Raw genomic sequence first — 27,394 nt, forward strand, 5'->3', positions numbered from 1 at the left:
CCCACCTGTGCACAGTGAGACACTGAGCCCTCCACTCGTGTACAGTGACACTGAGCCCCCCACTCGTGTATAATGAGACATTGGGCCCCCCACTCGTTCACAGTGACACTGGGCCGCCCCATTCGTGTACAGTGAAACACTGGGCCCCCCACTCATGTACAGAGAGACACTGAGCCCCTTCAGACAAGTGCAGTGACACTGGGCCCCGCACTCGTGTACAGTGAGACACTGAGCCCACCACTTGTGTACAGTGACACTGGACCCCCCACTCGTGTGCAGGGAGACACTTGGCCCCCCACTCCTGTACAGTGACACTGCGCCCCCCAATCATGTGCAGTGAGACACTGAGCCCCCCACTCGTGTATAGAAACATAGAAACATAGAAAATAGGTGCAGGAGCAGGCCATTCAGCCCTTCTAGTCTGCACCGCCATTCAATGAGTTCATGGCTGAACATGAAACTTCAGTATCCCATTCCTGCTTTCTCGCCATAGCCCTTGTTCCCCCGAGTAGTAAGGACTTCATCTAACTCCCTTTTGAATATATTTAGTGAATTGGCCTCAACTACTTTCTGTGGTAGAGAATTCCACAGGTTCACCACTCTCTGGGTGAAGAAGTTTCTCCTCATCTCGGTCCTAAATGGCTTACCCCTTATCCTCAGACTGTGACCCCTGGTTCTGGACTTCCCCAACATTGGGAACATTCTTCCTGCATCTAACCTGTCTAAACCCGTCAGAATTTTAAACGTTTCTATGAGGTCCTCTCTCATTCTTCTGAACTCCAGTGAATACAAGCCCAGTTGATCCAGTCTTTCTTGATAGGTCAGTCCCGCCATCCCGGGAATCAGTCTGGTGAATCTTCGCTGCACTCCCTCAATAGCAAGAATGTCCTTCCTCAAGTTAGGAGACCAAAACTGTACACAATACTCCAGATGTGGCCTCACCAAGGCCCTGTACAACTGTAGTAACACCTCCCTGGCCTGGTATTCAAATCCCCTCGCTATGAAGGCCAACATGCCATTTGCTTTCTTAACCGCCTGCTGTACCTGCATGCTAACCTTCAATGACTGATGTACCATGACACCCAGGTCTCGTTGCACCTTCCCTTTTCCTAATCTGTCACCATTCAGATAATAGTCTGTCTCTCTGTTTTTACCACCAAAGTGGATAACCTCATATTTATCCACATTATACTTCATCTGCCATGCATTTGCCCACTCACCTAACCTATCCAAGTCACTCGGCAGCCTAATAGCATCCTCCTCGCAGCTCACACTGCCACCCAACTTCGTGTCATCCGCAAATTTGGAGATACTGCATTTAATCCCCTCGTCTAAATCATTAATGTACAATGTAAACAGCTGGGGCCCCAGCACAGAACCTTGCGGCACCCCACAAGTCACTGCCTGCCATTCTGAAAAGTACCCGTTTACTCCTACTCTTTGCTTCCTGTCTGACAACCAGTGAGACAATGGGCCCCCCATTCATGTACAGTGAGACACTGGGCCCCCACTCGTGTACAGTGACACTGGGCCCCTCACTCGTGTACAGTGAGACACTGAGCCCCCCACTCGTGTACAGTGAGACACTGAGCCCCCCACTCGTGTACAGTGACACTGGACCCCCCACTCGTGTACAGTGAAACTGAGCCCCCCACTTTTGTACCGTGACACTGGGCCCCCCACTCGTGTACAGTGACACTGAGCCCCAAACTCGTGTACAGTGACACTGGGCCTCCCACTCGTGTACAGTGAGACACTGGGCCCCCCACTCGTGTAAAGTGAGACACAGAGCCCCCCACTCGTGTACAGTGAGACACTGAGCCCCCCACTTGTGTACAGTGAGACACTGGGCCCCGCACTCATGTATAGTGACACTGAGCCCCCCACCCGTGTATACTGACACTGGGCCCCCCACTCGTGTACAGTGACACTGAGCCCCCCACTCGTGTACAGTGAGACATTGAGGCCCCCACTCGTGTACAGTGAGACACTGGCCCCCCACTCATGTACAGTGACATTGAGCCCCCCACTCGTGTACAGTGAGACTCTGAGCCCCCCACTCGTGTACAGTGAGACACTGGGGCCCCCCACTCGTGTACAGTAACACTGGGGCCCCCACTTGTTTACAGTGAGACACTGAGCCCCCCACTCGTTTACAGTAAAACTGGGCCCCCCACTCGTGTACAGTGAGACACTGGGCCCCCCACTCTTTTACAGTAAAACTGGGCCCCCCGCTCGTGTACAGTGACACTGAGCCCCCCTCCACTCATGTACAGTGAGACACTGAGCCCCCCACTCGTGTACAATAACACTGGGCCCCCCACTCGTGTACAGTGGGACACTGGGCCTCCCACTCGTTTACAGTGAAACTGAGCCCCCCACTCGTGTACAGTGAGGCACTGGGCCCCCCACTCGTGTACAGTGAGACACTGGGCCCCCCACTCTTGCACAATGACACTGGGCCCTCCCACTCGTGTACAGTGACACTGGGCCCCCCACTCGTGTACAGTAACACTGGGCCCCCTCACTCATGTACAGTGAGACACTGAGCCCCCCACTCGTGCACAGTGACACTGGGCCCCCTACTCGTGTACAGTGACACTGTGCCCCCCACTCGTGTACAGTGAGACACTGGGCCCTTCACTCATGTACAGTGACACTGAGCCCCCCGCTCGTGTACAGTGACACTGGGCCCCCCACTCGTGTACAGTGACATTGAGCCCCCCATTCGTGTCCTGTGACACTGAGCCCTCCACTGGTGTATAGTGAGACACTGGGCCCCCCACTCGTGTACAGTGAGACACTGAGCCCCCCTCTCATGTACAGTAACACACTGAGCCCCCCACTCATGTACTGTGACACTGAGCCCCCCACTCATGTACAGTGAGACACTGAGCCCCCCACTCGTGTACATTGACACTGAGCCCCCCACTCGTGTACAGTGAGACACTGAGCCAGCGTCGGAGATTACAGGTTCTGCCCTTCAATGTTTCACCAGCCTGGATCTTTCTTGTTTCACACAATTTATTAAACAGGCAGCTTGCATGACTGCGGAACAGGTGGAAGGAATAAAGAAGCATCAAACATGAGCCGTGTTAGGAATGGATGATGTAATCGCTTGCCGCATTATCCTTTCTCCCATGGGATTGGGGATTGCATCCATCCCAAACTAGTGCAGCGATGAGTTTATTTCTCTGCCAATTGTAAAGGCTTTAAATTAAATGAGTTTCAGCAAACGGCAGCAGGACCTAATGAGCTCAGCCCCACCGCATATAAACCAGCACAACTGCTGCTAAATTGTCCCTCTCACTCAGAGACAGCACATGGAGGACTGCTGTCAGAAATATAGAATGACACACTAAAGTCTTTAGGGTTTGGCGACTCCGGAGCACCCACAGAACCAAACTGATTTTCAGCAGAGAAAAGGGGTTTAAGAGGAGACATAGAAACATAGAAACATAGAAAATAGGTGCAGGAGTAGGCCATTCGGCCCTTCTAGCCTGCACCGCCATTCAATGAGTTCATGGCTGAACATTCAACTTCAGTACCCCATTCCTGCTTTCTCGCCATACCCCTTGATCCCCCTAGCAGTAAGGACCTCATCTAACTCCTTTTTGAATATATTTAGTGAATTGGCCTCAACAACTTTCTGTGGTAGAGAATTCCACAGGTTCACCACTCTCTGGGTGAAGAAGTTCCTCCGCATCTCGGTCCTAAATGGCTTACCCCTTATCCTTAGACTGTGACCCCTGGTTCTGGACTTCCCCAACATTGGGAACATTCTTCCTGCATCTAACCTGTCTAACCCCGTCAGAATTTTATATGTTTCTATGAGGTCCCCTCTCATTCTTCTGAACTCCAGTGAATACAAGCCCAGTTGATCCAGTCTTTCTTGATAGGTCAGTCCCGCCATCCCGGGAATCAGTCTGGTGAACCTTCGCTGCACTCCCTCAATAGCAAGAATGTCCTTCCTCAGGTTAGGAGACCAAAACTGTACACAATACTCCAGGTGTGGCCTCACCAATGCCCTGTACAACTGTAGCAACACCTCCCTGCCCCTGTACTCAAATCCCCTTGCTATGAAGGCCAACATGCCATTTGCTTTCTTAACCGCCTGCTGCACCTGCATGCCAACCTTCAATGACTGATGTACCATGACACCCAGGTCTCTTTGCACCTCCCCTTTTCCTAATCTGTCACCATTCAGATAATAGTCTGTCTCTCTGTTTTTACCACCAAAGTGGATAACCTCACATTTATCCACATTATACTTCATCTGCCATGCATTTTCCCACTCACCTAACCTATCCAAGTCACTCTGCAGCCTCACAGCATCCTCCTCGCAGCTCACACTGCCACCCAACTTAGTGTCATCCGCAAATTTGGAGATACTACATTTAATCCCCTCATCTAAATCATTAATGTACAGTGTAAACAGCTGGGGCCCCAGCACAGAACCTTGCGGTACCCCACTAGTCACTGCCTGCCATTCTGAAAAGTACCCATTTACTCCTACTCTTTGCTTCCTGTCTGACAACCAGTTCTCAATCCATGTCAGTACACTACCCCCAATCCCATGTGCTCTAACTTTGCACATCAATCTCTTGTGTGGGACCTTGTCGAACGCCTTCTGAAAGTCCAAATATACCACATCAACTGGTTCTCCCTTATCCACTCTACTGGAAACATCCTCAAAAAATTCCAGAAGATTTGTCAAGCATGATTTCCCTTTCACAAATCCATGCTGACTTGGACCTATCATGTCACCTCTTTCCAAATGCACTGCTATGACATCCTTAATAATTGATTCCATCATTTTACCCACTACCGATGTCAGGCTGACCGGTCTATAATTCCCTGTTTTCTCTCTCCCTCCTTTTTTAAAAAGTGGGGTTACATTGGCTACCCTCCACTCCATAGGAACTGATCCAGAGTCAATGGAATGTTGGAAAATGACTGTCAACGCATCCACTATTTCCAAGGCCACCTCCTTAAGTACTCTGGGATGCAATCCATCAGGCCCTGGGGATTTATCGGCCTTCAATCCCATCAATTTCCCCAACACAATTTCCCGGCTAATAAGGATTTCCCTCAGTTCCTCCTCCTTACTAGACCCCCCGACCCCTTTTATAACCGGAAGGTTGTTCGTGTCCTCCTTCGTGAATACCGAACCAAAGTACTTGTTCAATTGGTCCGCCATTTCTTTGTTCCCCGTTATGACTTCCCCTGATTCTGACTGCAGGGGACCTACATTTGTCTTTACTAACCTTTTTCTCTTTACATATCTATAGAAACTTTTGCAATCCGTCTTAATGTTCCCTGCAAGCTTCTTCTCATACTCCATTTTCCCTGCCCTAATCAAACCCTTTGTCCTCCTCTGCTGAGTTCTAAATTTCTCCCAGTCCCCAGGTTCGCTGCTATTTCTGGCCAATTTGTATGCCACTTCCTTGGCTTTAATACTATCCCTGATTTCCCTTGATAGCCACGGTTGAGCCACCTTCCCTTTTTTATTTCTATGCCAGACAGGAATGTACAATTGTTGTAGTTCATCCATGCGGTCTCTAAATGTCTGCCATTGCCCATCCACAGTCAACCCCTTAAGTATCATTCGCCAATCCATCTCAGCCAATTCACGCCTCATCCCTTCAAAGTTAGCCTTCTTTAAGTTCTGGACCATGGTCTCTGAATTAACTGTTTCATTCTCCATCCTAATGCAGAATTCCACCATATTATGGTCACTCTTCCCCAAGGGGCCTCGCACAACGAGATTGCTAATTAATCCTTTCTCATTACATAACACCCAGTCTAAGATGGCCTCCCCCCTAGTTGGTTCCTCGACATATTGGTCTAAAAAACCATCCCTTATGCACTCCAGAAAATCCTCCTCCACCGTATTGCTTCCAGTTTGGTTAGCCCAATCTATGTGCACATTAAAGTCACCCATGATCCAAGCTCTGACAATACCAAGGGGAATGGAGGATGCAGATTCAAGCCGGTTAGTTGGGACGGTCAGTGCACAACTAGCGGAGTATAAAGATAACAAGCCTCAGAATCAGAGAATGGTTACAGCACAGAAGGAGGCCATTCGGCCTGTCGAGCCTGTGCCGGCTCTCTGCAAGAGCGCTTCAGCGAGTCCCACTATCTGTCTGTCTGTCCCACCTGTGACAGAGACTGTAATTCCTGTATTGGACTGTAGTTATTGAGAACTCATTTTTAGAGTCGAAGCAAGTCTTCCTCGATTTCGAGGGACTGCCTAAGATGATGAGGCCCACTCCCCCGTCCTTTCCCCATAGCCCTGCAATTTTTTTCCTTCACGTACGTATCCAATTCCCTTTTGAAAGCCGTGATTGAGTCTGCCTCCACCATTCTTTCAGGCCGTGAAGTCCAGATCCTAAACACTCGCGGCGTCACGATGTTTTTCCTCATTTCGCCTTTGGGTCTTTTGCCAATCGCCTCAAGCAGTGTTTGAGATAAGAAGGAATCACTTTTCCTCCCGCACTATAGTGGATATATGGAATAGATCCGGTGAAATGGTTTATGTTGTGTTGATTAATATGTTTAAAAAGGCACAGGATGAACATTTGGGCGGGACCAGAAGTGGGTACGGATAAGTACAGAGAGAGAGACGGCAGAATGCTGTGTGGAACTTGTTCGGGCAGTGGAAACATGAATAAGTTTTCGATAGATTTGTTTTTAAATGGTCATCAAGGTGGGACTGGTTAGTGCTGGGGAGTTTCAGCACAGGGTATTGGTGAGGCCGCACCTGGAGTACTGCATGCAGTTTTGGTCACCTTACTTAAGGAAGGATATACTAGCCTTGGAGGGGGTACAGAGACGATTCACTGGGCTGATTCCGGAGATGAGGGGGTTACCTTATGATGATAGATTGAGTAGACTGGGTCTTTACTCATTGGAGTTCAGAAGGATGAGGGGTGATCTTGTAGAAACATTTAAAATAATGAAAGGGATAGACAACATAGAGGCAGAGAGGTTGTTTCCTCTGGTCGGGGAGATTAGAACTAGGGGGCACAGCCTCAAAATACGGGGGAGCCAATTTAAAACCGAGTTGAGAAGGAATTTCTTCTCCCAGAGGGTTGTGAATCTGTGGAATTCTCTGCCCAAGGAAGCAGTTGAGGCTAGCTCATTAAATGTATTCAAATCACAGATGGATAGATTTTTAACCAATAAGGGAATTAAGGGTTATGGGGAGCGAGCGGGTAAGTGGAGCTGAGTCCACGGCCAGATCAGCCATGATCTTTTTGAATGGCGGAGCAGGCTCAAGGGGCTAGATGGCCAACACCTGTTCCTAATTCTTATGTTCTTATGTTCTTATGTTCTTATGTTCAGGTACCCTGTATCAACATCAAGCAACTCCCATCAGGCATACCAAAGCTAGAGGCTGCCTCTAATTCTGCTCCAACAATGTGCCTCAGCCTCTCCTCAGCAGTACCTGCACCAACTATACTTCGGCCTGTTAAGGTCTGGGTTATGCCAATTAGTGCCAAATGAGAAGCAATGTTATGCTGCAGGCCCATGCCCATTAGAAACTCAGTGCAGATTGTTCAAACTCCTTTCACTTTAAGCCCCTTACGGCCATCAGTCAGTGGAGACTTTTATCCCATCAGTCTGAGCTGGAACTGATCCAGTTCCCCATGAAAGACTTTCTGAAGTTATGCTGGATTCAGGGCAAGGGGAAACCTTGCAGAACCTTTCCTTGACATGGATTGAGACGATGAGCCAGGCTTTCCACGCACCCTCTTTATCGGACACATGTCTGGTGAGGCAGAGCACTGTTTCCCCTGTGACCCCGGCCCTGGGTTCATTTACATATGGGAGGCAGCCTGTCCTGGGAATGGGGACGGTGGGGGGGGGGGGGGGTCAGGGGTGGGCTGCAACAGCAGGTAGCCAATGAGATGCTTGATTCAAAAAATTGTTTTCTTTAGAAATGTCTAATTTTATTACTGGTGGCTTTTACGTGACAGTGCTGTGACAGTGCTTGCACAGGCTCTCTTCAGCTTTAGTACGGGGTCTCCACTGCTGACCTCTGAAAGAATGAAAGACTTGCATTTATACAGCGCATTTCACACCCTCAGGATATCCAAAGCGCTTTCCAGCCAATGAATTACATTTGAAGTGTAGCCACTTCGTAGGAAAAGCAGCAGCTAATTTTCACACAGCAAGTTCCCACAAACAGCAATGTGATAATGACCAGATCATTTGTAGAAGGTTATGTTAAACATAAGAAATAGGAGCAGGAGTAGGACATACGGCCCCTTGATCCTGCTCCACCATTTAATACGATCATGACTGATCTGATTGTGGACTCAGGTCCACTTCCCTGCCCGCTCTCCATAACCTCTTATTCCCTTATCGTTTAATAAACTGTCTATTTCTGTCTTAAATTTATTCAATGTCCCAGCTTCCACAGCTCTCTGAGGCAGCAAATTCCACAGATTCACAACCCTCTGAAAGAAGAAATTCCTCCTCATCTCAGTTTTAAATGGGTGGCCCCTTGTTTTAAGATTATACCCTCTAGTTCTAGTCTCCCCTATCAGTGGAAATATCCTCTCTGCATCCACCTTGTCAAGCCCCCTCATAATCTTATATGTTTCAATAAGATCACCTCTCATTCTTCTAAATTCCAATGAGTAGAGGTCCAACCGACTCAACCTTTCCTCATAAGTCAACCCCCTCATCTCCGGAATCAACCTAGTGAACCTTCTCTGAACTGCCTCCAAAGCAAGTATATCCTTTCGTAAATATGGAAACCAAAACTGCACGCAGTATTCCAGGTGTGGCCTCACCAATATCCTGCACAACTGCAGCAAGACTTCCCTGCTTTTATACTCTATCCCCTTTGCAATAAATGCCAAGATACCATTGGCCTTCCTGATCACTTGCTGGACCTGCATACTATCCTTTTGTGTTTCATGCACAAGTACCCCCAGGTTCCGCTGTACTGCAGCACTTTGCAATCTTTCTCCATTTAACTAATAACTTGCTCTTTGATTTTTTTTCTGCCAAAGTGGATGACCTCACACTTTCCAACATTATACTCCATCTGCCACATTTTTGCCCACTCAATTAGCCTGCCTGTGTCCTTTTGCAGATTTTTTGTGTCCTCCTCATACATTACTTTTCCTCCCATCTTTGTATCATCAGCAAACTTGGCTACGTTACATGCAGTCCCTTCTTCCAAGTCATTAATATCAATTGCAAATAGTTGGGGTCCCAGCACTGATCCCTGCAGCACCCCACTGGTTACTGATTGCCATCCCGAGAATGAACCATTTATCCTGATTCTCTGTTTTCTGTTAGCCAATCCTCTATCAATGCTAATATATTATCCCCAACCCCGTGAACTTTTATTTTGTGCAGTAACCTTTTATGTGGCACCTTGTCAAATGCCTTCTGCAAGTCCAAATACACGACATCCACTGGTTCCCCTTTATCCACCCTGTTCATTACATCCTCAAAGAATTCCAGAAAATTTGTCAAACATGACTTCCCCTTCATAAATCCATGCTGACTCCGCCTGACCGAATTTTGCTTTTCCAAATGTCCTGCTACTGCTTCTTTAATAATGGACTCCAACATTTTCCCAACCACAGATGTTAGGCTAACTGGTCTATAGTTTCCTGCTTTTTGTCTGCCTCCTTTTTTAAATAGGGGCATTACATTTGCAGTTTTCCAATCTGCTGGGACCTCCCCAGAATCCAGGGAATTTTGGTAACTTACAACCAATGCATCCACAATCCCTGCCGCTACTTCTCTTAAGACCCTAGGATGCAAGCCATCAGGTCCAGGGGATGTATCTGCCTTTAGTCCCATTATCTTACTGAGTACCACCTCCTTAGTGATTGTGATTGTGTTAAGATCCTCCCCCGCTATAGCCCCTTGACTATCCACTGTTGGAATATTGTTAGTGTCCTTAACCGTAAAGACTGATACAAAATATTTGTTCAAAGTTTCTGCCATCTCCACGTTCCCCATTACTAATTCCCCGGTCTCGTCCTCTAAGGGACCAACATTTACTCCAGCCATTCCTGTCCTTTTTGTTTACCTACAGAAACTCTTGTTATCTTTTTTTATTTATGAATAAATGTTGGCCAGAACACCGGGGAGACCTCCCCTGCTCTTCTTTGAAATAGTGCCTTTTACATTCACTAGAGCGAGCAGACGGGGCCTCGGTTTAACCTCTCATCTGAAAGATGGCACCTCCGACAGTGCCGCACTCCCTCAGCACTGCACTGGAGCACCAGCCTAGATTTTTGTGCTCATGTTTTTTGAGTGGGACTTGAGTCGACAATATTGACTCAGAGGTGAGAGTGCTGCCCACTGAGCCACAGCTGACACCTGGACTCCAGGCTCTAACAGGCAGGCCGTGCACCTGGTGTTCCAGAAGTGTAAATAGTGGGATATGCAGCAGATCCCGGAGTTGCTTAATGCCTCCATCCATCCCAGATCCATCAAAAAGGTGTGGGAGGGAGGAAGACAGGACTCTTCCTGACCATCACCATGTACCATTGTTCATAGACACCTGATCCTGCTTCTTCTTGTGGTTCCTGGCTCTCCATCTAATTATTTTACCCTTTATCCACATTGAACAGCATCTGCCACGGATTGGCCCAGTTACTTAAATGCTATAAGTCTGAAGACTATTGTTGGTGTAAAGGCAGTGGTACATCGGTATAATCGGAATTAGTAGCCGGGGGGGGGGCAGCAGAGCACATGCTTCCCAAGAGCTGAAGGCTACATTCCATATTGATATACCTGTTTTGTTAATTAGTTAATGGTGGGGGTTACAGGCCAAGTCCCAATGTTTGCTCCCTGCACCTGGCACCTGTTCCTGCTGTCCATGTGAATCAAGAATTGAAGTTGAGCCAACTTCTCAGCTGTGGAACTTGACCAGGAAAGCAAAACATGTATAGAATCCTCTCCTTCGCATTTTGGGTTGAGTTTGATTCGCCGCCCATTAAAGAGGTATGGGAAGTGGAGAGGGAAGGGCTGGTAGGGCTGAGGCTAAAGGAGGCTTCTTCAGGGCTGTGCAGAGAGTAAGAAAGATCTGTCTTACCTTCGTAGTTGTAGTGAGGTCATTACATTTTTTATCGGCAGTTCTGCAGGTTCTGGGAACAATGCTTGTAGCATTTACATGTTCTGCCACTTCTCTACATTGCACGACGGAAACTATCTCTGGGGAGTGGACAAATTCCTGCTGCTCACCAGCTCTATTAGCTCCCCATGGCAGCGCCCGAAAACCCTGGGCACCTTGGCTGCAATTATCTCATCTCGAAAAGCAGTTAGACAGAGGGTGTGGGGCTTATTCAGGTCCTGTGTGTCAGACAGATACGGTGGGGCTTATTCAGGTCCTGTGTGTCAGACAGAGGGCGTGGGGCTTATTCAGGTCCTGTGTGTCAGACAGAGACAGTGGGGCTTATTCAGGTCCTGTGTGTTAGACAGAGGGTGTGGGGCTTATTCAGGTCCTGTGTGTCAGACAGAGGGCATGGGGCTTATTCAGGTCCTGTGTGCCAGACAGATACGGTGGGGCTTATTCAGGTCCTGTGTGTCAAACAGATACCGTGGAGCTTATTCAGGTCCTGTGTGTCAGACAGAGACTGTGGGGCTTATTCAGGTCCTGTGTGTCAGACAGAGGGCTTGGGGCTTATTCAGGTCCTGTGTGTCAGACAGAGACCATGGGGCTTATTCAGGTCCTGTGTGTCAGACAGAGGGCGTGGGGCTTATTCAGGTCCTGTGTGTCAGACAGAGACCGTGGGGCTTATTCAGGTCCTGTGTGTCAGACAGATACGGTGGGGCTTATTCAGGTCCTGTGTGTCAGACAGATACGGTGGGCTTATTCAGGTCCTGTGTGTCAGACAGGGGGCGTGGGGCTTATTCAGGTCCTGTGTATCAGACAGAGGGCATGGGGCTTATTCAGGTCCTGTGTGTCAGACAGATACGGTGGGGCTTATTCAGGTCCTGTGTGTCAGACAGAGGGCATGGGGCTTATTCAGGTCCTGTGTGTCAGACAGAGACCATGGGGCTTATTCAGGTCCTGTGTGTCAGACAGAGACCATGGGGCTTATTCAGGTCCTGTGTGTCAGACAGGGGGCGTGCGGCTTATTCAGGTCCTGTGTGTCAGACAGATACGGTGGGGCTTATTCAGGTCCTGTGTGTCAGACAGAGGGCATGGGGCTTATTCAGGTCCTGTGTGTCAGACAGGGGGCGTGGGGCTTATTCAGGTCCTGTGTGTCAGACAGAGACCATGGGGCTTATTCAGGTCCTGTGTGTCAGACAGAGGGTGTGGGGTCAGGTTCCATGTCTTCAGGCTGTGTCTGTGGGGCCACTGAATCTGTGCTTTGCGAGCACCCCCAAGCCCTCTGAGAGAGGGCAGGGCTGAGCAATCACGGGGCAAAAGAAAGCAGGAGGCACCAGAATGGGGAGATGAATAAATTTTGCCCTACCTGACCACCACTGCCTTTAAATATTGCTCCCCAAGCGGCCAGCTGAGGTGACAACACCTCCTGCAGCTGCCGTTGTTGACGCCCGGCGATGCTTGTCACCGGATGACGTCACAATCTATAGGGCACAAGAGAGGGAGGCGGTAAGTGTTAGCGCCGGCTTAAAACCGCCAGGGAAGTTCGCGTGCGTTGGTGATTTTGCCGCGTCCGGTCGGTAACCCCTCAGCGCCCCATTACCACCCCCCACAGGTGCTAACGGGAGGCACAAACCAGGCCAATTTCTCTCCCTATAAATCCATTGCACAACTGTGACACCACATGGATCCTGGTTTGATGCCATTGAATAATCCTGAACCCAGGCAGGTAGAACACACTGGCAGCTTCCTCACTGCCATGTTTTGTGCTGAGTGTTACGCTTTTTTTATATACGAGATATTTCCCTCGGTACAGAAGCACAAACCACTCCCATAAACTCTGAACCCGATGATCTGGAAGGTGCTTTAAATGCCCAATATCTGGGTAACTGTAACAAACCCAGGGGTTGAACAGAGAGCCCTCGTCCCTGATCCCAGCTTACTGGCTGCATTATATGTGCTTACATAATCTTCAGCAGATACAAAAATGAACACTCTGAGATCATGGCTTGCTATAAATTTCTAATCATATTTATTGAATATAAAACAGGTAAATTAACAGTATTAAATAAAAACAGTGATTGACACTAATTACCAACTTTACTCTTCTCAGAATATCACAAACAATATTTGCTCTCCTTCTGTGCGATGCTTCAATAAAAAACGGAATCTGGAAGCATGCTCCCTGATTAGTCTGGAGTTCTGTAGTCACTGACTTGCCTCTAACCCTGGCGGATTCAGACTGACTGCTGCCTGGGAGAGAGTCCGTCTCACATATAGCATTCGGAATCCCCGGAGACATACCGGAACTAAGGGATTGCAGCATTATACATGTTGTTTAATCCTGAGGACCCTGCTGAGGAACATAGGGATCTCTATGATTGCAGGACTATTGCGATGTATCGCCTGGGTGGGCGAAAGATCTAACAGATGTCAAACATAACCTTATCCCTTATACTGATTCCTCGTCTCTCCCGGGAATCTTTGACCGGCCCACTGATTAGTTATACTGTTAAACAGCTGGTGCACCCAAATTCACATGGTGAAGTGTTAATATTACAGTAAGGGTTAATATTACAGTATGTGTTAATATTACAGTAAGGGTTAATATTACAGTATGTGTTAATAGTACAGTAAGGGTTAATATTACAGTATGGGTTAATATTACAGTCATGGTTAATATTACAGTAATGGTTAATATTAAAGTAAGGGTTAATATTACAGTAAGGGTTAATATTACAGTCATGGTTAATATTACAGTATGGGTTAATATTAAAGTAAGGGTTAATATTACAGTAAGGGTTAATATTACAGTATGTGTTAATAGTACAGTAAGGGTTAATATTACAGTATGGGTTAATATTACAGTCATGGTTAATATTAAAGTAAGGGTTAATATTACAGTAAGGGTTAATATTACAGTCATGGTTAATATTACAGTATGGGTTAATATTATAGCCATGGTTAATATTACAATAAGGGTTATTATTACAGTATGGGATAATATTACAGTCATGGTTAATATTAAAATAAGGATTAATATTACAGTAACAGTTAATATTACAGTAATGGTTAATATTAAAGGAAGGATTAATATTACAGTCATGGTTACATAGAAACATAGAAACATGGAAAATAGGTGCAGGAGTAGGCCATTTGGCGCTTCGAGCCTGCACCGCCATTCAATAAGATCATGGCTGATCACTCCCTCAGTACCCATTTCCTGCTTTCTCTCCATACCCCTTGATCCCCTTAGTTGTAGGGGCAATATCTAACTCCTTCTTCAATATGTCCAATGAACTGGCATCAACAACTCACTGCGGCAGGGAATTCCACAGGTTAACAACTCTCTGAGTGAAGAAGTTTCTCCTCATCTCAGTCCTAAATGGTCTACCCCCTTATCCTAAGACTATGTCCCCTGGTTCTGGACTTCTCCAACATTGGGAACATTCTTCCCGCATCAAACCTGTCCAGTCCCATCAGAATCTTATAAGTTTCTATGAGATCACCTCTCATCCCTCTAAACTCTAGTGAATAAAGGCCCAGTTGATCCAGTCTCTCCTCATATGACAGTCCAGCCATTCCTGGAATCAGTTTGGTGAACCTTCTCTGCACTCCCTCAATAGTAAGAACATCCTTCCTCAGATTAGGAGACCAAAACTGTACACAATATTCCAGGTGAGGCCTCACTAAGGCCCTGTACAACTGCAGTAAGACCTCCCTGCTCCTATACTCAAATCCCCGAGCTATGAAGGCCAACATACCATTTGCCTTCTTCACCGCCTGCTGTACCTGCATGCACACTTTCAGTGACTGATGAACCATGACACCCAGGTCTCGTTGCACCTCCCCTTTTCCTAATCTGCCGCCATCCAGGTAATATTCTGCCTTCGTGTTTTTGCCCCCAAAATGGATAACCTCAAATTTATCCACATTATACTGCATCTGCCATGCATTTTCCCACTCACCAAACCTATCCAAGTCACCCTGCAGCCTCTTAGCGTCCTCCTCACAGCTCACACCACCACCCAGTTTAGTGTCATCCGCAAACTTGGAGATATTACACTCAATTCCTTCATCTAAATCATTAATGTATATTGTAAAGAGCTGGGGTCCCAACACTGAGCCCTGCGGCACTCCACTAGTCATTGCCTGCCATTCTAAAAAGGACCCGTTTATCCCGACTCTCTGCTTCCTGTCTGCCAACCAGTTCTCTCGCCACGTCAGTACATTACCCCCAATATCATGCGCTTTGATTTTGCACACCAATCTCTTGTGTGGGACCTTGTCAAATGCCTTTTGAAAGCCCAAATACACCACATCCACTGGTTTTCCCTTGTCCACTCTGCCAGTTACATCCTCAAAAAATTCCAGAAGATTCGTCAAGCATGATTTCCCTTTCATAAATCCATGCTGACTTGGTCCGATCCTGTCACTGCTTTCCAAATGCGCTGCTATTTCATCCTTAATGATTGACTCCAACATTTTCCCCACTACTGATGTCAGGCTAACCGTCTATAATTACCCGTTTTCTCTCTCCCTCCTTTTTTAAAAAGTGGTGTTACATTAGCTACCCTCCAGTCCATAGGAACTGATCCAGAGTCGATAGACTGTTGGAAAATGATCACCAATGCATCCACTATTTCTCGGGCTACTTCCTTAAGTACTGTGGGATGCAGACTATCAGGCCCCAGGGATTTATTGGCCTTCAATCCCATCAATTTCCCTAACACAATTTCCCGCCTAATAAGGATATCCTTCAGTACCTCCTTCTCACAAGACCTACTGTCCCCTAGGACAATTGGGAGGTTATTTTTGTCTTCCTTTGTGAAGACAGAACCGAAGTATTTGTACAATTGGTCTGCCATTTCTTTATTCCCCATTATAAATTCACGTGGATCCAACTGCAAGGGGCCTACGTTTGTCTTCACTAATCTTTTTCTCTTCACATATTTATAGAAGCTTTTGCAGTCAGTTTTTATATTCCCTGCAAGCTTCCTCTCATACTCTATTTTCCCCCTCTTAATTAAACCCTTAGTCTTCCTTTGTTGAATTCTAAATTTCTCCCAGTCCTCAGGTTTGTTGCTTTTTCTAGCCAAATTATATGCCTCATCCTTTATTTCCCTTGTTAGCCATGGTTGAGCCACCTTCCCCGTTTTATTTTTACTCCAGACAAGGATGTACAATTGCTGAAGTTCATCCATGTGATCTTTAAATGTTTGCCATTGCTTATCCACCGCCAACCCTTTAAGTATCCTTTGCCAGTCTATTCTATCCAATTCACGACTCATACCATCGAAGTTAACTTTCCTTAAGTTCAGGACCCTAGTTTCCGAATTAACTGTGTCACTCTCTATCTTAATAAAGAATTCTACCATATTATGGTCACTCTTCCCCAAGGGGCCTCGCACAACAAGATTGCTAATTAGTCCCTTCTCATTACACATCACCCAGTCTAGGATTGCCAGCTCTCTAGTTGGTTCCTCGACATATTGGTCTCGAAAACCATCCCTAATACACTCCAGGAAATCCTCCTCCACCACATTGCTTCCAGTTTGATTCGCCCAATCAATATGTAGATTAAAGTCGCCCATGATAACTGCTGTACCTTTATTGCACACATCTCTTATTTCTTGTTTGATGCTGTCCCCAACCCCACTACTACTGTTTGGTGGTTTGTACACAACTCCCACAAGTGTTTTCTGCCCTTTGGAATTCCGCAGCTCCACCCATACCGATTCCACATCATCCAGGCTAATGTTCCTCCTTACTATTGCATTAATTTCCTCTTTAACCAGCAACACTACCCCGCCTCCTTTTCCTTTCTGTCTATCCTTCCTAAATGCTGAATAACCTTAGATGTTGAGTTCCCAGCCTTGGTCACCCTGGAGCCATGTCTCTGTGATGCCAATGACATTATACCCGTTAACTGCTATCTGCGCAATTAATTTGTCCACCTTATTCCGAATACTCCTCGCATTGAGGCACAAAGCCTTCAGGCTTGTCTTTCTAACACACTTTGCCCCTTTAGAATTTTGCTGTAATGTGGCCCTTTTTGTTTTTTGCCTTGGGTTTCTCTGCCCTCCACTTTTACTATTCTCCTTTCTATCTTTTGCTTCTGACTCCATTTTGTTTCCCTCTGTCTCCCTGCATAGGTTCCCATCCCCCTGCCATATTAGTTTAACTCCTCCCCAACAGCACTAGCAAACACTCCCCCTAGGACATTGGATCCGGTCCTGCCCAGGTGCAGACCGTCTGGTTTCTACTGGTCCCACCTCTCCCAGAACCGGTTCCAATGCCCCAGGAATTTGAATCCCTCCCTGCTGCACCACTGCTCAAGCCACGTATTCACCTGAGCTATCCTGCGATTCCTACTCTGACTAGCACGTGGCTCTGGTAGCAATCCTGAGATTACTACCTTTGAGGTATTACTTTTTAATTTAACTCCGAGCACCTTAAATTCATCTCGTAGGACCTCATCCCGTTTTTTACCAATATCGTTGGTATCTATATGTACCACGACAGCTGGCTGTTCACCCTCCCTTTTCAAACTGTCCTGCACCCATTTGGAGACATCCTTGACCCTTGCACCAGGGAGGCAACATACCATCCTGAAGTCTCGGTTGCGGCCGCACAAACGCCTATCTATTCCCCTTACAATTCAATCTCCTATCAGTATCCCTCTCCCACTCTTTTTCCTGCCCTCCTGTGCAGCAGAGCCAGCCACAGTGGCGTGAACTTGGCTGCTGCTGCTCTCCCCTGATGTGTCATCCCCCTCAACAGTACTCAAAGCAGTGTACCTGTTTTGTAGGGGGATGACTGCAGGGGACCCCTGCACTACCTTCCTTGCACTGCTCTTCCTGTTGGTCTTCCATTCCCTATCTGGCTGTGGACCCTTTACCTGCGGTAAGACCAACTCACTAAACATGCTATTCACGTCATCCTCAGCATCGAGCATGCTCCAGAGTGAATCCACCTGCAGCTCCAGTTCCACAGTGCGGTCCGTCAGGAGCTGGAGGTGGACACACTTCCCGCACATGTTGTCATCAGGGACACCAGAGGCATCCCTGACTTCCCATATAGTACAGTAATGGTTAATATTAAAGTAAGGATTAATATTACAGTCATGGTTAATATTAAAGTAAGGGTTAATATTACAGTAATCGTTAATATTAAAGTAAGGGTTAATATTAAAGTAAAAGTTAATATTACAGTAATAGTTAATTTTAAAGTAAGGGTTAATATTATAGTAATGGTTAATATGGGTGCAGGACATTCTGAAAAGGGAGGGTGAACAGCCAGTTGTCGTGATGCACATTGGTACCAACGATATAGGTCAAAAAAAGGGATGAGGTCCTACGAGATGAATTTAAGGAGCTAGGAGCTAAATTAAAATGTAGGACCTCAAAAGTAGTAATCTCGGGATGGCTACCAGTGCCACGTGCAAGTCAGAGTAGGAATCGCAGGATAGCTCAGGTGAATACGTGGCTTGAGCAGTGGTGCAGCAGGGAGAGATTCAAATTCCTGGGGCATTGAAACCGGTTCTGGGGGAGGTGAGACCAGTACAAACCGGGCGATCTGCACCTGGGCAGGACCGGAACCAATGTCCTCGGGGGAGTGTTTGCTAGTGCTGTTGGGGAGGAGTTCAACTAATATGGCAGGGGGATGGGAACCAATGCAGGGAGACAGAGGGAAACAAAATGGAAACAAAAGCAAAATACAGAAAGGAGATGAGTAAAAGTGGAGGGCAGAGAACCCAAGGCAAAAAACAAAAAGGACCACTGTACAGCAAAATTCTAAAGGGTCAAAGTGTAATAAAAAGGCAAGCATGAAAGCTCGGTGCCTCAATGCGAGGAGTATTCGGAACCCAGGAGAGGGCTCTGAGCTAGTTAGAGTGGGTCAGAGCTCACCCCAAGAAAGAATGTAAAAGGCAGGAGGCAATAGAGCAGAGTAGCACTGGGGTAAGTGTAAACCACAAGGTGATAGGAAGGGACAATATGTATGAATATAAAGGGGCTGCAGGAGGGGTCAAAACTAAAAATCATGGTTTAAAAACTAGTATTAAAACACTCTACCTAAACGCACGCAGCATTTGAAATAAAGTAAATGAGTTGACGGCACAAATCATAACAAATGGGTATGATTTGGTGGCCATTACAGAAACATGGTTGCAGGGTGGCCAAGGCTGGGAATTAAACATACAGGGGTATCTGACAATTCGGAAAGATAGACAAGAAGGGAAAGGAGGTGGGGTAGCTCTGTTAATGAAGGATGATATCAGGGCAGTTGTGAGAGATGATATTGGCTCTAATGAACAAAATGTTGAATCACTGTGGGTGGAGATTAGAGATAGTAAGGGGGAAAAGTCACTGGTGGGCATAGTTTATAGACCCCAAAATAATAACTTCATGGTGGGGCGGGCAATAATCAAGGCAATAATGGAGGCATGTGAAAAAGGAACGGCAGTAATCATGGGGGATTTTAACCTACATATCGATTGGTCAAATCAAATCGCATGGGGTAGCCTTGAGGAGGAATTCATAGAATGCATATGGGATTGTTTCTTAGAACAGTATGTTACAGCATCTACAAGGGAGCAAGCTATCTTAGATCTGATCTTGTGTAATGAGACAGGAATAATAAACGATCTCCTAGTAAAAGATCCTCTCGGAATGAGTGATCACAGTATGGTTGAATTTGTAATACAGATTGAGGGTGAGAAAATAGTGTCTCAAACGAGCGTACTATGCTTAAACAAATGGGACTACAGTGGGATGAGGGCAGAGTTGGCTAAAGTAGACTGGGAACACAGACTAAACGGTGGTACAATTGAGGAACAGTGGAGGACTTTTAAGGAGCTCTTGCATAGTGCTCAACAAAAATATATTCCAGTGAAAAAGCAGGGCAGTAAGAGAAGTGATAACCAGCCGTGGATAACCAAGGAAATAAAGGAGAGTATCAAATTAAAAACCAATGCGTATAAGATGGCCAAGGTTAGTGGGAAGCTAGAAGATTGGGAAAATTTTAAACGACAGCAAAGAATGACTAAGAAAGCAATAAAGAAAGGAAAGATAGATTACAAAAGTAAGCTTGCGCAAAACATAAAAACAGATAATAAAAGATTTTACCGATATATAAAACGGAAAAGAGTGACTAAAGTAAATGTTGGTCACTTAGAAGATGAGAAATCTGATTTAATAATGGGAAATGTGGAAATGGCTGAGACCTGAAACAATTATTTTGCTTCGGTCTTCACAGTGGAAGACACAAAAACCATGCCAAAATTTGCTGGTCACAGGAATGTGGGAAGGGTTGACCTTGAGATAATCATTATCACTAGGTGGGTAGTGCTGGACAGGCTAATGGGACTCAAGGTAGACAAGTCTCCTGGTCCAAATGAAATGCATCCCAGGGTATTATAAGAGATGGCGGAAGTTATAGCAGATGCATTCGTTATAATCTACCAAAATTCTCTGGATTCTGGGGAGGTACCAGCGGATTGGAAAGCAGCTAATGTAATGTCTCTGTTTTAAAAAGGGGGCAGACAAAAGGCAGGTAACTATAGGCCGGTTAGTTTAACATCTATCGTGGGGAAAATGCTTGAAGCTATCATTAAGGAAGAAATAGCGGGACATCTTGATAGGAATAGTGCAATCAAGCAGACGCAACATGGATTCATGAAGCGGAAATCATGTTTAACTAATTTACTGGAATTCTTTGAGGATATAACGAGCATGGTGGATAGAGGTGTACCGATGGATGTGGTGTATTTAGATTTCCAAAAGGCATTCGATAAGGTGCCACACAAAAGGTTACTGCAGAAGATAAAGGTACGCGGAGTCAGAGGAAATGTATTAGCATGGATCGAGAATTGGCTGGCTAACAGAAAGCAGAGAGTCGGGATAAATGGGTCCTTTTCGGGTTGGAAATCGGTGGTTAGTGGTGTGCCACAGGGATCGCTGCTGGGACCACAATTGTTTACAATATACATAGATGACCTGGAAGAGGGGACAGAGTGTAGTGTAACAAAATTTGCAGATGACACAAAGATTAGTGGGAAAGCGGGATGTGTAGAGGACATAGAGAGGCTGCAAAAGAGATTTAGATAGGTTAAGCGAATGGGCTAAGGTTTGGCAGATGGAATACAATGTCGGTAAATGTGAGGTCATCCACCTTGGAAAAAAAAAACAGTAAAAGGGAATATTATTTGAATGGGGAGAAATTACAACATGCTGCGGTGCAGAGGGGCCTGGGGGTCCTTGTGCATGAATCCCAAAAAGTTAGTTTGCAGGTGCAGCAGGTAATCAGGAAGGCGAATAGAATGTTGGCCTTCATTGCGAGAGGGATGGAGTACAAAAGCAGGGAGGTCCTATTGCAACTGTATAGGGTATTGGTGAGGCCGCACCTGGAGTACTGCGTGCAGTTTTGGTCACCTTACTTAAGGAAGGATCTGCTAGCTTTGGAGGGGGTACAGAGACGATTCACTAGGCTGATTCCGGAGATGAGAGGGTTACCTTATGATGATAGATTGAGTAGACTGGCTCTTTACTCATTGGAGTTCAGAAGGATGATGGGTGATCTTATAGAAACATTTAAAATAATGAAAGGGATCGACAAGATAGAGGCAGAGAGGTTGTTTCCACTGGTCGGGGAGACTAGAACTAGGGTGCACAGCCTCAAAATACGGGGGAGCCAATTTAAAACCGAGTTGAGAAGGAATTTCTTCTCCCAGAGGGTTGTGAATCTGTGGAATTCTCTGCCCAAGGAAGCAGTTGAGGCTAGCTCATTGAATGTATTCAAATCACAGATGGATAGATTTTTAACCAATAAGGGAATTAAGGGTTATGGGGAGCGGGCGGGTAAGTGGAGCTGAGTCCACGGCCAGATTAGCCATGATCTTGTTGAATGGCGGAGCAGGCTGAAGGGGCTAGATGGCCTACTCCTGTTCCTAATTCTTCTGTTCTTATGTTCTTATGTTCTAAAGTAAGGGTTAATATTACAGTAAGGTTTATTATTACAGTGAGGGTTAATATTTCAGTAATGGTTAATATTACAGTAAGGGTTAATATTACAGTCATGGTTAATATTAAAGTAAGGGTTAATATTACAGTCATGGTTAATATTACAGTAAGGATTAATAATAAATAAGGGTTAATATTACAGTAAGGGTTAATATTAAATAAGGGTTAATATTTCAGGAAGGGTTAATATTACAGTCATGATTACTATTAAAGTAAGGGTTAATATTACAGTCATGGTTCATATTACAGTAATGGTTAATATTAAAGTAAGGATTAATATTACTGTAATATTAACCCTTGTTTTAATATTGACCAAGACTTTAATAATAACCATTCCTGTCGGAGGCGGAGTGCCAGGCGAGCGGCCTACAAAAGGCCCACCAGCAGGGTCGGTGTGGCCAGCGGGGAGTCAGAGGCGGAGTGCCAGGCGAGCGGCCTACAAAAGGCCCACCAGCAGGGTCGGTGTGGCAACAGGGAGGCAAAAAAGAAGTAGAGAGGAATTGAAAGGTGACGTCACAGCCAAGGGGGTAAGTGATTGGCTGGTGATTGGTAAGTAGCTTTTCTTTTTCTTTTCTTTCAGTAAGTAACCTTTAGCATTGTTGTTGCCCAATGAGGTTAATCTAAGGGTTAAGACATGGCAGGAGAGTTCGGACACGTGTTATGCTCCTCCTGTACGATGTGGGAAGTCAGGGACGCTTCCGGTGTCCCTGACGACTACGTATGCGGGAAGTGTATCCACCTTCAGCTCCTGACAGACTGCATTGCAGCACTGGAACTGCGGGTAGATTCCCTCTGGAACATCCACGATACTGAGAATGACGTGAATACCACATTTAGCGAGTTGGTCACACCGCAGATAAATGGTCCACAGCCAGATAGTGAATGGCTGACCAACAGGAAGAGCAGTGCAAGGAAGGTAGTGCAGGGATCCCCTGCGATCATCTCTCTGCAAAACAGATACACTGCTTTGGGTACTGTTGAGGGGGATGACACATCAGGGGAGAGCAGCAGCAGCCAAGTTCATGGCACCGTGGGTGGCTCTGCTGCACAGGAGGGCAGGAAAAAGAGTGGGAGAGCGATAGTGATAGGGGATTCAATTGTAAGGGGAATAGATAGGCCTTTCTGTGGCCACAACCGAGACTCCAGGATGGTGCATTGCCTCCCTGGTGCAGGGGTCAAGGATGTCTCTGAGCGGGTGCAGGACATTCTGAAAAGGGAGGATGAACAGCCAGTTGTCGTGGTGCATATAGGTACCAACGATATAGGTAAAAAATGGGATGAGGTCCTACGAGACGAATTTAGGGAGCTCAGAGTTAAATTAAAAAGTAAGACCTTAAAAGTAGTAATCTTAGGATTGCTACCAGTGCCACGTGCTAGTCAGAGTAGGAATTGCAGGATAGCTCAGATGGAAACGTGGCTTGAGGAGCAGTGCAGAAGGGAGGGATTCAAATTCCTGGGACATTGGAACCGGTTCTGGGGGAGGTGGGACCAGTAGAAACCGGACTGCCTGCACCTGGGCAGGACCGGAACCAATGACCTAGGGGGAGTGTTTACTAGTGCTGTTGGGGAGGAGTTAAACTAATATGGCAGGGGGATGGGAACCTATGCAGGGAGACAGAGGGAAATAAAATGGAGTCAGAAGTAAAAGATAGAAAGGAGAATCATAAAAGTGGAGGGCAGAGAAACCCAAGGCAAAAAACAAAAAGGGGCACATTACAGCAAGATTCTAAAGAGGCAAAGTGTGTTTAAAAGGCAAGCCTGTAGGCTCTGTGCCTCAATGCGAGGAGTATTCGGAATAGGTTGGATGAATTAACTGTGCACATAGCAGTTAACGGATACAATGTGATTGGCATCACGGAGACATGGCTCCAGGGGGACCAAGGCTGGGAACTCAACAGCCAAGGGTATTCAGCATTTAGGAAGGATAGACAGAAAGGAAAAGGAGGTGGGGTGGCGTTGCTGGTTAAAGAGGAAATTAATGCAATTGTAAGAAGGGACATTAGCTTGGATGATGTGGAATCGGTATGGTGGAGCTACGGAATACCAAAGGGCAGAAAACGCTAGTGGGAGTTGTGTCCAGGCCACCAAATAGTAGTAGTAGTAATAGTAGGTTGGGGACAGCATCAAACAAGAAATAAAGGAGGTGTGCAATAAAGGTATAGCAGTAATCATGGGCGACTTTAATCTACATATTGATTGGACTAACCTAACTGGTAGCAATGCGGTGGAGGAGGATTTCCTGGAGTGTATTAGGGATGTTTTCTAGACCAATATGTTGAGGAACTAACCAGAGAGCTGGCTATCCGAAATTGGGTGATGTGTAATGAGAAGGGACTAATTAGCAATCTTGTTGTGCGAGGCCCCTTGGGGAAGAGTGACCATAATATGGTAGAATTCTTCTTTAAGATGGAGAGTGACAAAGTTAATTCGCAAACTAGGGTCCTGAACTTAAGGAAAGGTAACTTCGATGGTATGAGGTGTGAATTGGCTAGAATAGACTGGCAAAGGATACTTAAAGGGTTGACGGTGGATAAGCAATGGCAAACATAAGGATCACATGGATAAACTTCAACAATTGTACATCCCTGTCTGGAGTAAAAATAAAATGGGGAAGGTTGCTCAACTGTGGCAAACAAGGGAAATTAAGGATAGTGTTAAATCCAAGGAAGAGCCATATAAATTGGCTAAAAAAAGAAACAAACCTGAGGACTGGAAGAAATTTAGAATTCAACAGAGGAGGACTAAGGATTTAATTAAGAGGGGGAAAATAGAGTACGAGAGGAAGCTAGTAGGGAACACAAAAGCTTCTATAAATATGTGAAGAGAAAAAGATTAGTGAAGACAAACGTTCGTCCCTTGCTGTTGGATTCAGGTGAATTTATAATGGGGAACAAAGAAATGGTAGACCAATTCAACCAATACTTTGGTTCTGTCTTCATGAAGGAAGACACAAATATCCTTCCGAATGTACTCGGGGACCGAGGGTCTCGTGAGAAGGAGGAACTGAAGAATATCCTTATTAGGCAGGAAATTTTGTTCAGGAAATTGATGGGATTGAAGGCCGATAAATCTCCGGGGCCTGATAGTCTGCATCCCAGAATACTTAAGGAAGTGGCCCTAGAAATAGTGGATGCATTGGTGATCATTTTCCAACAGTCTATCGACTCTGAATCAGTTCCTATGGACTGAAGGATAACACCACTTTTTTAAAAAGTAGGGAGAGAGAAAACGAGTTATTATAGACCGGTTAGCCTGACATCAGTAGTGGGGAAAATGTTGGAATCAATCATTAAGGATGAAATAGCAGCGCATTTGGAAAGCAGTGCCAGGCTCGGACCAAGTCAGCATGGATTTATGAAAGGGAAATCATGCTTGACGAATCTTCTGGAATTTTTTGAGGATGTAACTAGCAGAGTGGACAAGGGAGAATCAGTGGATGTAGTGTATTTGGACTCTCAAAAGGCTTTTGACAAGGTCCCACACAAGAGATTGGTGTGCAAAATCAAAGCGCATGATATTAGGGGTAATGTACTGATGTGGATAGAGAACTGGTTGGTAAACAGGACGCAGAGAGTTGGGATAAACGTGTCCTTTTCAGAATGGCAGGCAGTGACTAGTGGAGTGCGCCAGGGCTCAGTGCTGGGACCCCAGCTCTTTACAATATACATTAATGATTTAGATGAAGGAATTGAATGTAATATCTCCAAGTTTACGGATGACACTAAACTGGGTGGCGGTGTAAGTTGTGAGGAGGATGATAAGAGGCTGCAGGGTGACTTGGATAGGTTAGGTGAGCAAATGCATGGAAGATGCAGTGTAATGTGGATAAATGTGAGGTTATCCATTTTGGGGGCAAAAACACGAAGGAAGAATATTATCTGAATGGCGGCAGATTAGGAAAAGGGGAGGTGCAACGAGACCTGGGTGTCATGGTTCATCAGTCACTGAAAGTGGGCATGCAGGTACAGCATGCGGTGAAGAAGGCAAATGGTATGTTGACCTTCATAGCTAGGGGAATTGAGTATAGGAGCAGGGAGGTCTTACTGCAGTTGTACAGGGCCTTAGTGAGGCCTCACCTGGAATATTGTGTTCAGTTTTGGTCTCCTAATCTGAAGAAGGACATGCTTGCTATTGAGGGATTGCAGCGAAGGTTCACCAGACTGATTCCAGGGATGGCTGGACTGTCATATGAGGAGAGGCTGGATCAACTGGGCCTTTACTCACTGGAGTTCAGACGGATGAGAGGGGATCTCATAGAAACGTATAAGATTCTGATGGGACTGGACAGGTTAGATGCGGGAAGAATGTTCCCGATGTTGGGGGAGTCCAGAACCAGGGGACATAGTCTTAGGATAAGGGGTAGGAGATGAGGAGAAACTTCTTCATTCAGAGAGTTGTTAACCTGTAGAATTCCCTGCCGCAGAGAGTTGTTGATGCCAGTTCATTGGATATATTTAAGAGGGAGTTAGATATGGCCCTTATGGCTAAGGGGATCAAGGGGTTTGGCGAAAAAGCAGGAAAGGGGTACTGAAGGAATGATCAGCCATGATCTTGTTGAATGGTGGTGCAGGCTTGAAGGACCAAATGGCCTACTCCTGCACCTATTATCCATGTATCTATGTTTCTATGTTACTGTAATATTAACATGACTGTAATATTAACCATTACTGTAATATTTACCTTTATTTTAATATTAAACAGGACTGGAATATTAACCATGACTTTAATTTTAACCATTACTGTAATATTAACATTCTTCAGCAATAGTTAATATTAAAGTAATACAACTTGCTCCTGACACCAGAGCGGCTCTTTGACAGGAATATTAGTGTTGAGTTTAGCGCCATGGTGCGTGAGCTGGAATCTCAAACATGCTGCTTGTCCTTATGGGCTGTTGGAAGGGTTGAGGCTAATCTGCCTTCCTTTCTCACATTACCCTCAACCCCTCTCTGCAGACTGGTGTAATTGGATTTAAAAGTCTATCTTGAAGTGTATGATAAAAAACATTCTTAAGACGCATTGTGTCCAAAAGTCTTGAAATAAAAATCTGACTAGCCCTTCCCTCTGATGTGTGCAGCTATAATTTGTTTGTTGCGGCCCAATGTAAAGCCGCCAGATCGCGATACGGCTGCAGTTGCGGAGTGAGCTGTAATGGGACAATTTACACACTCACCGAATTAATGGACAGGAGAAAACCAGCTGAACAACAAGCCGGACCCACACCTCCTGATAGTTGGAGCATCGTGACCAAACCCTTCTCCACCCCCCCATCCCCGCCGAC

This window comes from Pristiophorus japonicus, chromosome 11 (assembly GCF_044704955.1).
Source record: "Pristiophorus japonicus isolate sPriJap1 chromosome 11, sPriJap1.hap1, whole genome shotgun sequence".
NCBI lineage: Eukaryota > Metazoa > Chordata > Chondrichthyes > Pristiophoridae > Pristiophorus > Pristiophorus japonicus.